Below are 13,740 nucleotides of genomic sequence, written 5' to 3'. Positions count from 1 at the left end.
AACCACTTCCTGAAGTGGTCACGTGGTATGGTGGCGTAGCGAGGCTTTGGACGTCATCTACTTAGGCTCCTCCTCCAAAGAAGCAAGCCTCGATACGCGCCTTGCAGAAACGACCCCTCCAGTACTTGACACGCTTCGAAGCCTCGGCTCATAACATCACTTCTTATCTATACATTAAAAAAACAACAAAGGCTTCAAAATGGAATGGTAAATTTAAAATCATAAAACTTTGGCTTCCATTATTGTTTTATCAAACAGGGCTTGGTCGTGATGACGTAATTACTTTGTGTTGCCGCCATCTTGAATGCCTCTTTCACCGGTGCTCAGACTACTGCCTATGACTACAGCATACTGTACTCCCTCTCAGCCGTGTTTTAATTTGATTAATTTCACCTTAACTTGGTTTCAACCATGGTGAACCGTTGCTGTATTGTGGGCTGTAACAGCTCAACACATGATCGCCATGGGAAAAACATAGAAATGCGGTTAACTTTCCACCGCTTTCCTGCCTGGAGGCGCAACCATGGAGACCAAGTGTCAGAGATAAAGAGTCGTCGGCTAGCTTGGATCGCGGCTGTAAGAACATAACTTTCCACAGTATCCCGATGTCAATGAGAGTGTGTTCCCTGCATTTTCATTCTGGTAAGTTAAAGATGCACGGTTTTATTTTAGAGCCTACATTGTTTCTTTCCTTCAAAGTTGGGATCTTTTACGGGAAAATAATAAAAACGGCAGCGGGAAAAGGCTCAAATACGTGAGAAACCCGGAGGGTTGGCAGTTAACGTTACTAACTACACCTTTGAAACACATAGCAGCTAGTTAAAAGTACATTACATGCGTGAGTGGTTGTTAGCATTAGCGGTTAGCAGTTACTAAACTAGCAGGTTCCAGAGCCCGTCTGATCACAGCTTACCTTTGTACGGATTACTGTATTCCCACTGTTTGCTGGCTTTATGATCTGCAGCTCCTGAACCCATCCATTCATGAACTGCACATGAGACTCCAAGGACTTGTAGCTTGGGAACTGTTTTGAAGTATAGGCGCTCACTCATCGGTGCTCCACTCATTGTTTGGAACTTCAAATGGATCCAAATTATTAATAATGCTGATTTTGTCAACATACCGGTCCCTGGCTTCTCTATTTAATGTGTCCCGGTAAATTCCAGATCCTTTTCGGGATTTTAACATCTTTTTTCTCTCTACTTCTATGTCTCTTCGTTCAACAACAACGTTGTATCAGAGCTATGTTTACGTTAGCGTAGCCATGAATATGGCCGCCACATCCCACAATGCAACGCGGATCCCAAGCCCCATCAAACTTCTGTAGTTTAGTAAACATTGGTTAAAACCAGAGCTCTCCTCTCTTTTTGTTTTTCTATGTATTTCATGGCATCATATGTTCATGTTAATATTGTATAATATAATAATATCTGGTCCTGCTGCAGGCTCTGGTGGGTTTTTTGTTATGATCAATGTGAGACAAGCCTTCTTTGTCTTCCATTTGGCCAGCCTTGAACCCATGCCTGCCAATGGTGTCCTGTCTATTTTTTGTGTTGCACCTAATCTAATGAAATTGAACCCAGTATTTCTTTCCATATACTTTATTGAGTTTAAGTTTTTTTACACAGATCATGTATGGAGCTATTTGTTTTCAACCATTGCCAAGGATTGAACTCCATCATAACCAGTCTAATGTTCTTTTGATGGAACATTTTCTTTCCTCCAGTTCTTTATTACTTTTTAGGCCCCTATCAACAATGTCTGAAGCAAATATTGATCATTATCATGAACATTTCTATCCAGAGCTCTGGTGCGAGTCAACGTAATTGACAAACTCCTGAATAGATGTCAAACGTCTTAAACAACCTGTGCGAAAGTCCAGTTGCCTTCCAATTTAAACATGTTTTGTGGTTGCCTGTGAGAATTTACACAAATACTTTCTGAAAAATCCAAAGTTATAAGCAACTGACACAAAACAGAGAATCCTTTTGCAAATAACTTCGGAAAGACTCAGCCTTGTAAGATTGAAAACAGACTACCGCGTGTAGAAAGCTCTGCATGAGTCCAGCAACAGGACAGACAGAATAATCCATCATGAAGATGGAGCGTCAGCTAACTTTAGGAGTCAACAAGAGACATGAGTCTTTACTTCTTTTTTTTGTTGCTTTTTTTAACAACCATGACAGAAGTTTTTCAATATAGGATTTCACAGAAGACTTTTGAGATGTTTTACTTTAAGCAGCCTGCTGTGCAACAAAGGCCAGACAATCAATCTCTACAAGGCTTGACGTCTTAATTCCACATATGTTCGACCTGTATGGTCAAAAAGATCATACAGGTTCATAATACAATTCTTCTCTTCAAAGAATTTACAGCTGCCTGCCTTTATATTGCACCCACTGTGTTTTTTCCTTGAAGGCATAAAGGTTTTCTGACTGACCAGCATAGATAAATATGAAAAGCACAGTTCCTTATACCATCTTTATTATACCTTTAAATTATACCACAAAGGGATTTAAATTCACTCCAGTCCTGTTTTCCAGTTTCAGTTGAGCCTAGCAGCAGCTGTCTGCAGAAAAACCAACATAAAATATATTCTAACCTAAAATATGAAACCAAAAATCTGTTTGTATGCAGATGATGTTCTTTTATATTCCCAGATTCATTTTTGTCAATAGATAAAACTATAAAAAGTAGTAGAATAGTTATCCAATATCCATTTAAAGAACAAATGTAAAGAAATCAGCTATATCATCAGCTGGTATCCTAATATGGGGCAAGAAAGACCCCCATTTATTGGCCCTTTCCCCGTAACCCCTTTTTCCAGTTGCCACTTTTCCAGTGCCAGAATTTTTAGATCGTGAAGACTTTCATCCTGATCGTGCGTTGTGTGTCATGTAATGTACAGGAGGAAACAAGGGGCGATCAGCCTCTCACAACCACCTCCCGATCAGGAATCGTAAGGTCGGGAGAAAATCAAACATGTCTGACTTTCAGTTATTATCATTTTGTATACACAGAGGGCCGGATTTATCAAGATCCAATTTTGCGTGCAGCAATTTGCGCTCGCAAACTGGAATTTTGCGCGAGGGGCTGAACCATGGTTTGCGGGTGATTTAACAAGAGATTGCGTAACTGGTGGCAGGTGCAAAACTGTTGGAGACGCCCTATTTGTTGGGATCCTCAGGCTTGCCCACCAGAGGGCGCCGAGGATCCTCTTCTGCTCTCTTTGTTTTTCCCTTAGGGTTGTAGTTACTGTGGGGATCTGGAGATTACCCCCTGTCTCCAGCAGGATGCGCTGTGGGTCTTCTGGAGCTGGAACCTTCCTGCACACCTGTTCCTAATCCTCTTATCAGAAGACCTCTCGTTTATAAGCTCCTGCCTGACCTTGATTCCACGCCGCAGTGTTGATCTTAGTTGGTTAGCTTCCTGAGCCTCTGTTACTGAAGAATCTTCGTTATCTCAAGTGTGAGATCAGATTCTAACTCTTCCTTGTCTCTGCCTCACAGGAATCCTGTCTCTCGTGAAAGCTCTGGATGAGCTTAACCTCCTGTCTCTTCGTGAAAGCTCTGGATGAGCTTAACATCCTGTCTCCTCGTGAAAGCTCTGGATGAGCTTAACCTCCTGTCTCTTTGTGAAAGCTCTGGATGAGCTTAACCTCCTGTCTCTTCGTGAAAGCTCTGGATGAGCTCAACCACCTGTCTCCTCGTGAAAGCTCTGGATGAGCTTAACCTCCTGTCTCTTCGTGAAGCCCTGGAAGAGCAGTCTCTCTGGCACCTGTCTCTGGCCTGCAGCTCTGGGAGAGTTGCATCTCAGGAAGCCAGTCCCTAGCCTGACGCTCTAGGAAAGCTAACCTGCCCTGGTGAGCCAACCCAAGAATTCTACGTGGATGCTACCTGACGACTCCTCTGTGGAGTTTCCCTAAGAGGTTCCCATGTGGATTTCCCCTGTTGTTCCCTGCAGTGAGCTGGAAGCTCAAACTCAGCTCACATCCAGCCATCTCCCTTTCCCCGCACAGACCCCAGCGGATCAGTCCCCTGCCTGAACTGTGATTCATGTGCTTGTGCCTTTAATAAACTCTTTGGACTTTTACCAGTGCCTCCGTGTGTGTTCTGCATCTTGGGCTTACTCTCTGTGACACCCATCATGACAGAACACTGCGGCCAGAGCCAAAGCCCAGCAGATCACCTCCGTCGTTGGACTGAGAAAAGGGACGCTCAGATTCATGAACATACACAAACCCTCCGTGAGTTACAGTTAAAATTCGCTAACCACTTCTACAATGCTAACACCACGTCAGCGGCTCGTCCTGCCCCGAATCCACTTCCGTTTCCTAGGTCACCGGCAGTGACGTCACTTACAAGTCAAGATAATAACCCTCCTTTCTGGTCAGAACACAGCCCTTCATTTTCTTCACCCGGTCCATCTCTGCCTGAGAGGTTTTCCGGTAATCCAAGTAAGCTTAAGTCTTTTCTACTTCAGTGTCGGTTATTTTTTCAATTTTTTGAGTCTGATTTCCTGTATGATAGGGATAGGATAGCGTTTGTTGTGTCTTTTCTGTCCGGTGAAGCCCTTGAATGGGCTGAGACCAGATTCCAGTCAAAATTTAACTGTTATTATGAAACGTTCATCCGAGAGTTGGAAAGAACTTTTAGTCAGTTTTCTAAGTGCTCCTTCTCCGGCAATCTTCTGAAAATAAAACAGGGTAATAGGTCCGTTGCTGAGTTTTCTTCTGAGTTCCAGAGTAAAGCAGCCGTTTCTGGGTGGAACGAGTCTGCGCTTATGACTGCATTTCTCCAAGCTCTTAATGAACCGGTCAGAAGCGAGCTAAGCTTTTACGTTGAGCCAGATACCCTTGAGGATCTCATTGAGCTAGCAGTCGGGTTAGATATCGAGCTGCTAACAAGACTCAGAGCCGTACAGCCTGACCAGACACCTGAACCTGTCTCCGTGTTTTCAAAACCATTTCCCTCGCCTGTTAATCGAGCTCCCCACATCCATGAAGCTGAGTTATGGAACCTTTTCTATGGAGATAGGGATGATATCTGCCCTTTCGAGCCTCCGCTTTCTGTTCCACGCCAGCCTAATCCAGCTCCCAGACCAGAAAATAACCCAGTTTGTTTTTAACCAGACCCCATGCCTGATTTGTTAGCCCCAGATCCTGTAATCCATTCAGGAATTACTTTTTCTCAACCGGTTAATTGTGCGTCTGATCCTTTCAATAAACCACTTAGCTTAGCTCCTAATACTTCTCGGCGTAAGAAAAGGCGTCGCCTTAAGCCAGCTCTGTGCCGTCTAGAGACCCCTGGGTCAGTCCTGTGCCGTCTAGAGACTCCTGAGCTAAAGGTCAGAAGGACTTCTGAATTCGGAGTTGATGGTGATAGGCCTCCAAGAGCCTCTCTACAGGGACCACAATTCGCCAAGAGCCCTCTACAGACTGTTCAAGCCTCCTCAGAGACTGAACTTGAGCCTCCATGGATGTTCCCTCCAGTCCCAGAGGTGGAACCACAATCAGTGGTCCCTCCTGCTCCTGAGGGTGAACCACAGTCGGTGGTGTCACCTGCCCCTGAGGCTGAACCACAGTCGGTTATTCCGCATGTTCCAGACCCGGAGCCGCAATCGGCGGGCTCCCCTGTTCCTGATCTGGAGCCGCAATCGGCGGGCTCCCCTGTTCCAGACCCGGAGCCGCAATCGGCGGGCTCCCCTGTTCCAGACCCGGAGCCGCAATCGGCGGGCTCCCCTGTTCCTGACTGGGAGCCGCAATCGGCGGGCTTCCCTGTTCCTGATCGGGAGCCGCAATCGGCGGGCTCCCTTGTTCCTGATCGGGAGCCGCAATCGGCGGGCTCCCCTGCTCCAGAGCCGCAATCGGCGGGTTCCCCTGCTCCAGAGCCGCAGTCGGCGGCCTCTTCAGAGCCTCCTCCAGAGCCGCAGTCGGCGGCCTCTTCAGAGCCTCCTCCAGAGCCGCAGTCGGCGGCCTCTTCAGAGCCTCCTCCAGAGCCGCAGTCGGCGGTCTCCTCTGAGCCTCCTCCAGAGCCGCAGTCGGCGGTCTCCTCTGAGCCTCCTCCAGAGCCGCAGTCGGCGGTCTCCTCTGAGCCTCCTCCAGAGCCGCAGTCGGCCGTCTCCTCTGAGCCTCCTCCAGAGCCGCAGTCGGCCGTCTCCTCAGAGCCTCCTCCTCAGTCGCAGTCGGCGGCTGTTTCTGAGACTGTTCCTGAGCTGCCGAGGAGGGGACGGGGTACCCCGTGGGGGTACCTGCTGAAGCTTGGGCGTCATCCTTTTGATAAGTTGCTTCGCCTCCGGCCCCGCGGCAGACCTCCAGAGCGTCAGCTTCGCCTTCGGCCTCGCGGTAGCCCTCTTGAGCGTCAGCTTCACCTCTGGCTCCGTGGCGGACCCCCAGAGCGTCAGCTTCGCCTCCGGTCCCGCGGCAGACCCCCGGAGCGTCATCTTCACCGTCGACCCCGTGGCAGACCCCCAGAGTGTCAGCGTCGCCTTCGGTCCCCCTAAGACGCTGCTCCACCTTCATCACAACGGTCGACCTCCTGCGCAGCAACTACGCCTCCGCCGTCGGCCCCACGGCAGGCAACCTGAGACTGTGTCCTGCAGCCGGCCCCACGGCAGGCCACCTGAGACTGTGTCCTGCAGCCGGCCCCACGGCAGGCCACCTGAGACTGTGTCCTGCAGCCGGCCCCACGGCAGGCCACCTGAGACTGTGTCCTGCTGCCGGCCCCACGGCAGCCCACCTGAGACTGTGTCCTGCTGCCGGCCCCACGGCAGCCCACCTGAGACTGTGTCCTGCTGCCGGTCCCTCGGCCGGCCACCTGAGACTCTGTCCCGCTGCCGGTCCCTCGGCCGGTCACCTGAGAATCTGTCCCGCTGCCGGTCCCTCGGCCGGCCACCAGAGACTGTGCCCAAGAAAGTTTTGGGGTTTTCTTTTGCTGTCGTCCACCTTAAGTGGATCGTTTTTTGTTCTGGACTCTGTTTTTGTTTTCTGCCCTCCTGGCCTGTTTCCCCCTTCGCCCACCCTGGGTGGGTTGTTTTTTGTTTGTTGGATCTTTTTTTCTGTTGGTTCTGGCCCTCCTCGCCCTAGTGCCCCCGCCGCCCGCCCTGGGTGGGTTGTTTTTGTTTTCTGGACTCTGTTCTTTGTTGTTTCTGGCCCTCCTCACCCTAGTGCCCCCTCCGCCCGCCCTGGGTGGGTTGTTTTTTGTTTATTTTTGTTGGATTTTTTCTGGGGGCGTCTGGAATCCGCCCTTGAGGGGGGGGCTCTGTTGGGATCCTCAGGCTTGCCCACCAGAGGGCGCCGAGGATCCTCTTCTGCTCTCTTTGTTTTTCCCTTAGGGTTGGAGTTACTGTGGGGATCTGGAGATTACCCTCTGTCTCCAGCAGGATGCGCTGTGGGTCTTCTGGAGCTGGAACCTTCCTGCACACCTGTTCCTAATCCTCTTATCAGAAGACCTCTCCTTTATAAGCTCCTGCCTGACCTTGATTCCACGCCGCAGTGTTGATCTTAGTTGGTTAGCTTCCTGAGCCTCTGTTACTGAAGAATCTTCGTTATCTCAAGTGTGAGATCAGATTCTAACTCTTCCTTGTCTCTGCCTCACAGGAATCCTGTCTCCTCGTGAAAGCTCTGGATGAGCTTAACCTCCTGTCTCCTCGTGAAAGCTCTGGATGAGCTTAACCTCCTGTCTCTTCGTGAAAGCTCTGGATGAGCTTAACCACCTGTCTCCTCGTGAAAGCTCTGGATGAGCTTAACCTCCTGTCTCTTCGTGAAGCCCTGGAAGAGCAGTCTCTCTGGCACCTGTCTCTGGCCTTCAGCTCTGGGAGAGTTGCATCTCAGGAAGCCAGTCCCAAGCCTGACGCTCTAGAAAAGCTAACCTGCCCTGGTGAGCCAACCCAAGAATTCTACATGGATGCTACCTGACGACTCCTCTGTGGAGTTTCCCTAAGAGGTTCCCATGTGGATTTCCCCTGTTGTTCCCTGCAGTGAGCTGGAAGCTCAAACTCAGCTCACATCCAGCCATCTCCCTTTCCCCGCACAGACCCCAGCGGATCAGTCCCCTGCCTGAACTGTGATTCATGTGCTTGTGCCTTTAATAAACTCTTTGGACTTTTACCAGTGCCTCCGTGTGTGTTCTGCATCTTGGGCTTACTCTCTGTGACACCCATCATGACACTATTTAAATGATGGTTTTGCGCGTTTTGTGGTTTGCGGCAAAGTAGTTTGTAGTTTGTGCAAACTAGTGCATTAAGAAATTTAAATCTTACAGTGACACCCCCACCACCTCCAAAAAAAAAAAATAAATATATATATATATATATATATTTATATATAAACTTTGGCAACCTTTATTCCCTAAGGTGGTATGTGGCTGAATTTCTACTTCACTGCAGTAAAAAAACAAAACAAAAACAACAGGTGTTTTGTATTGGCCTGTAGAAAAATGCACATACCAAATGGCTCACAAGAAGTGACTGTGGATGAGATTACTGCGCGTACGCATCCCCGCAGCATTGGCACGTTGCTCCACAGGCTCAAGGAGGAGGTCGGGGTTCTCCGTTAGGGCGTCAGGGCGACATGGCATTTAGAACGTCGGACAGCAATCTGGTATTGCGTGGGTCCTCCTTGTGGCTGGCTCCGAATCCATTCGGAGTTCCCCCAACAGCTCCAAAATGGCAATGCTGGATAAACGAAATGCTTTGATGATCGTTTCCTCGTTCATTCCAAAAATATTCACACGGAGTGAAAAAATGCGTTCTCTGCGTCTCCTTGCTTCATTTCGATGTCTCCTTCTTGCGACAATAACTGCTGCCATGTGTGCGCAATTACGCATACAGACCATTTGCACCTTCTTTTGAAACGTGTTAAATATAGAGTCAGATACTGTTAGCAAAATTGCATTCAGGTTTGATAAATCACTTTGCGAGTGCTAAATTAATATATTTACATGTTCTCCTCCCACAAGACGCACTTTTGCGTGTAAACGCCCCATATTGCATATTCATTGCAGTAAAAGTACTAAATGGATAAGAGGCGCTATTTAGCACGTTTTAAAGACCAAATCCTTTTAGCACGCTGTTGATAGATCAGTTTGTACATTTTTTAGCCTGCGCAGTGAAATAGCTCACATTTTTATACCCGCAAACCTTTGATAGATCCGGCCCAGAGTGTATGCAAAACGAAATTTTGTATTTTTTACAGCAAGATTTCCATTTCTTAAAGTGCAGCAGTGATCAAATGTAAACATTGGGAGAAGGCAAATGGTGCAAAAACCCCCAAAAAAAACGTGTTGACATGGTCAGTTTGATGTAGAGACTGTGATATGATTGGATTTTTTTTTTTTTTTCAGATTTTTCGTTAACTATTCCAGCACAGACAAACATCTTTTCATCCTACTGCCCTAAAAAAATAGCTTACCTGTTTCACTGCTGTCGTGGGAAAAAAGTATTCAACTGTTCATCCTAGTTAAATAAACAGAGATCGGTGGATTTCACTCAGTCTGCACATTTATTCATATCTTTGCAAAGAGAGAACAGTCATCATGAAGCCCTTATGGCACAGCATTCTGCTCTGTTCTAATCTGGGCAGCATTCGTCCCCCCCTACTTACAACAATGGAAAGCAGTCAGAGTCTAAACAAATTACAAACACTTTGGTTAAACAGTAACGTTATGAATAAACCTGAGAAAGAATCTGGTTTGTTATGGGAAGAAGCAATGTCTGGTCTACAAACACCATCCTGCAGAAAATGGTGTGGCCTTCAAGGTGAAACAGGATAGATTAATATATAATAGAAGAGAAATAAAAATTTTCCAACAACACTGCTCACCCTCATATCTTCAGCTCAGATGTCGACTTGGAAGTCCCAAACAGATGATCTGGAAAAAATGCTTCATCCCGAGGCAATATAAATCTGAGTGGATCACAGAGGCATGCAACAAATTTGCCAATATATCACAGACGGAAGGCCTCCAGCATACCAGAAGAACAAAAATATATGACTGTAGAATAAACTTTGTAATCCAATATTCACCTCTGAGCAAGGAGTTAAAACCAGTGATCTGAAAACACTGGCAGATAGTGGAAACGATGCTGAGTTGTTTTACTTCTCCCCCTCAGATCGTGTATAAGAGACCTCCAAATCTGTAAAATATGTTGGAGAGAAGCCCATCTCCCGTCATATGTGCAATCCCATTTTTTACAAACGGTTCCATGTGGCAACTAAGTGGTTGATGCACGCAATGTAACTTTAGAAATGAAATGCAGACCTTCAATCATTCAAGCACAGGCAGACTTTTTAAGATCAATGTTGTGTAAGCATGCAACAAGCATGCTCAGTGTGAGGGATTGTAATCGAGTCAATAAGTCGATGCAATCAACTGGTTTTCTTTAGATAGAAAACTTTTAATTAATTTGACTGGATGATCTGGTGAACTGGAAAGTGCCTTGAGATGACATGTGTTGTGAATTGGCGCTATAGAAATAAACTGAATAGAATTTAATTGTAATAAATTACTGTTTAACAACAAGAATGTCATCTGCCTGCTAAAATGTCCTTATCGACTGGCTTATCTGGGAAAAACTCCTAGACATAAAAAAAACAGAATCTCTGAACATAGATCTCCAATCAACAGAAAAAGAGTCCAATTTCAGTACCGTTCAAAGAGTCTGCGCACCATTGCCCCGTTTACACTACCCTCTTTGTAAGGCCCCGTCCACACGAAGACGAACCCTGGCCTAAACGCACAAATTTTTCACCAAACCAGCCTCTCATTCACACGAAGCCGGCGTTTCGGGGGTCTGTAAACGATCTTTTTTTTTATCAGGCCTTCAGAGTGGGAAGATTTTGAAACGCCGTTTTCGCGTTTCCATCTTTAAGCTCTAACCGCATTTTTTTTTTTACACGCATGCGTCATAGCGTCGCCTCTAAACACGCATGCGCGACACAGGATCACAACAACAATGGCGCCGTACTGTGTTGAATGGTTACTGCTCATGCTACTCACCCTGCTGCCGGGCTTACAACAGAATCTTCTTCTTCTGGAATATCTCCAGGAAGAACAGAGCAATATCGACAACATAGTTCAGCACCTGAATTTGACTGAACAACGAGAATGGACCCGCAGGGCAACCATATATAAATATTAGTGCGCATGCCCAACATTTCGTCGCCTATTTTTGCTTTGGCACCACAGCGCCACTTACAGGCCTGGCATACATTTTACAGCGTTTTCATGCATTCGTGTGGACGATCACATTTATTTTACGTCTCCGTCTTTACGACAAACGTTCTGGAAAATATTAGCGTTTCGTGTTCGTTTTGACTTTGTGTGGACGGGGCCTAAATGTGTCGAGATCAGTCCGAGCAGGGAGACTGAGACAACTGTTTAGTGTAAATGGCACACACAAGTGAACCGGACCGTGCCAGACACAACTGAACCTGTTCTGGCTCGGTTCTCAGAAAACAAAAAGCGCATGAGCATACCGTGTCATCTCCTTATAGTCAGACTCTGTAATCATAAAGTTTCAGACATTCATAAAAACACTAGATTCCCCACTGTGCCACACGACTTCCAGTGATGATTCTGCTTAGCAGTGTGATGAACCTTAACTCCTGTCATTGTTTCCTGCATCTGTAAGCCCTGATTAGACTATCGTTTGTCGTATCCACTTCCCAAAGCCAACTCTGTCAAGTAAATTCACCAAATGCTGCCTTTTTCGCCTGACTCTCCGCTACCTTCCTGAATGACGCGGCCATGTTGATTTGTCTGTTTACATCTATAGAGCAGTAGTACCGTAGATCGTCCCTAGGAGGCGAGGAACCGCGCTAGCATGGTGTGTAAACGGTCGTAAGGAACTGAGCTTGGCACTGCTAACCAATCCAAGCTCGGCACGGATCGGTTTTCAGAGGGTAGTGTAAATAGTGCTGAGACCTCTGGGGATAGAAGTTGTCAGAACCTGCCTCAGAAACAAATGAAAATGGGCTTGAAAATAGCTATGTGACTAGTTATTCAGATCTTAGAGAATAAAATCTATGAATAAATTACTAAAATAAAAAATCTGTTATAAAACAAATGTTGTAACGTTTCATCCATTTACTAAGTCACCTTCACATCTTTATGATTTTTGAGAAAAAATTACTTTTAGAGATGGTTTTACAGCATGGTAATTTTAACTTTTACACGAGTAAAAATATAATAAAGTATCACTGCTCTTGAGAAAAATGTCTGGCTGCTCCATCCATCGTGAGTAACTTAACTTAATACAAACCAGCTTGCTTTAAACAAATATTCATCATTAAGAGAAACACTTCCTTCTTTTTTGTTGTTTAATTTAATTATTCTTACATACTATAGTTATTGATTTTGCACATTTTAATTTAAAAAAGCAACTTTAAAGAGCCAAATAACAACCCATGTCATCTGAAGGCAATTTACAGTTCACCAGATCATAAAGTCAGACTGATTCAAAGTTTTCTAAGGAAAATCAGTTGATTGCATCGACTCATTGACTCTTCAGCAATCCCTCACACTAAGCATGCTTGTAGCGACAGTAGAGAGAAAAAACTCCCTTTTAACAGGAAGAAACCTCCAGCAGAACCAGGCTCAGTGTGAGCGGCCATCTGATAAGGCCCACTGGGGTTCAAGGAGACAGAAGCAGAGACACAGAAAGCAGCTGTAAAAGGCGGCCCCGTCCAGGAAACACACAGCCAGGCAGACGAGCTCTGAGTCAGCTCCCATGTCAGAGGATGAAGAGAGCACATCCAGCCAGTCGCGGTCAGAGAAAACAGGACTACACTGGAAAACAGGCCGATCTCCAACATCTATAAACAAAGGTGTTGATGGCAGCAGCACAGGTAATATTTCTCTCCAGGATGGAGTCACAGCCAAACAGCTGAACATTAGAGATTGAACTAACAGATTCTGCAGAGTGGGAGAATAGAGATAGAATGAAGCGGAATGATGAAAAAGGGATCCCTATGTCCTCCAGCAGTCTAAGCCTATAGCAGCATAACTATAGAGATAGCTCAGGATAACCTGAGCCACTCTAACTAGAAGCTTTATCAAAAAGGAAAGTTTTAAGCCTAGCCTTAAAAGTAGACAGGCTGTCTGCCTCACGGACTAAAACTGGTAGTTGGTTCCACAGGAGAGGAGCCTGATAACTAAAAGATCTGCCTCCCATTCTACTTTTAGAAATTCTTGGAATTTCATGTTTAATCACTGTATGCTATGTTTTGTTTATCTTATTCCAGAATTTGCATATCATTTAATATTTTGCCCAATTTTACATCCCTTTGTAAAATATTAAATCAGTTCTTAAGGTCATGAGTAGTAATTAGATCAGTTACTCAGTATTTGAGTTGCCTTTTTTATCAACTACTTTTTCCCTCCTACTTCAGTATTTTCTTGAAAGGATGCTTTTTACTTTTACTTGAGTAAAAATATGATTTTTCTGCACATTGTTTAAACACTGCATGCTACAAACCATGAATATATATCCTCATATTACATTTTGATTCTACCCTAAGAATGTAAATAACCCAGTAGTTTGTGTGTTTGTGTGTGTCTGAGAGAGACAGAGATATGTAAGTATAAGTACATTTCTCAGACTTCAGTCTGAACAATACCTCTGTCATATGAAGAAATACTCAGATGATTGTGCAGTTTTAAGTTTATACAGAGATGGACAAGATGCTGAGTACAGAGAACTGGTGAACCAATATGTGGCGTTGTGTTGAGGAAGTCATGT

This window comes from Cyprinodon tularosa, unplaced genomic scaffold, assembly GCF_016077235.1.
Source record: "Cyprinodon tularosa strain WSP-4 unplaced genomic scaffold, ASM1607723v1 ctg1559, whole genome shotgun sequence".
In the NCBI taxonomy this organism is placed as follows: Eukaryota; Metazoa; Chordata; class Actinopteri; order Cyprinodontiformes; family Cyprinodontidae; genus Cyprinodon; species Cyprinodon tularosa.
This window is presented reverse-complemented; position numbering follows the sequence as displayed.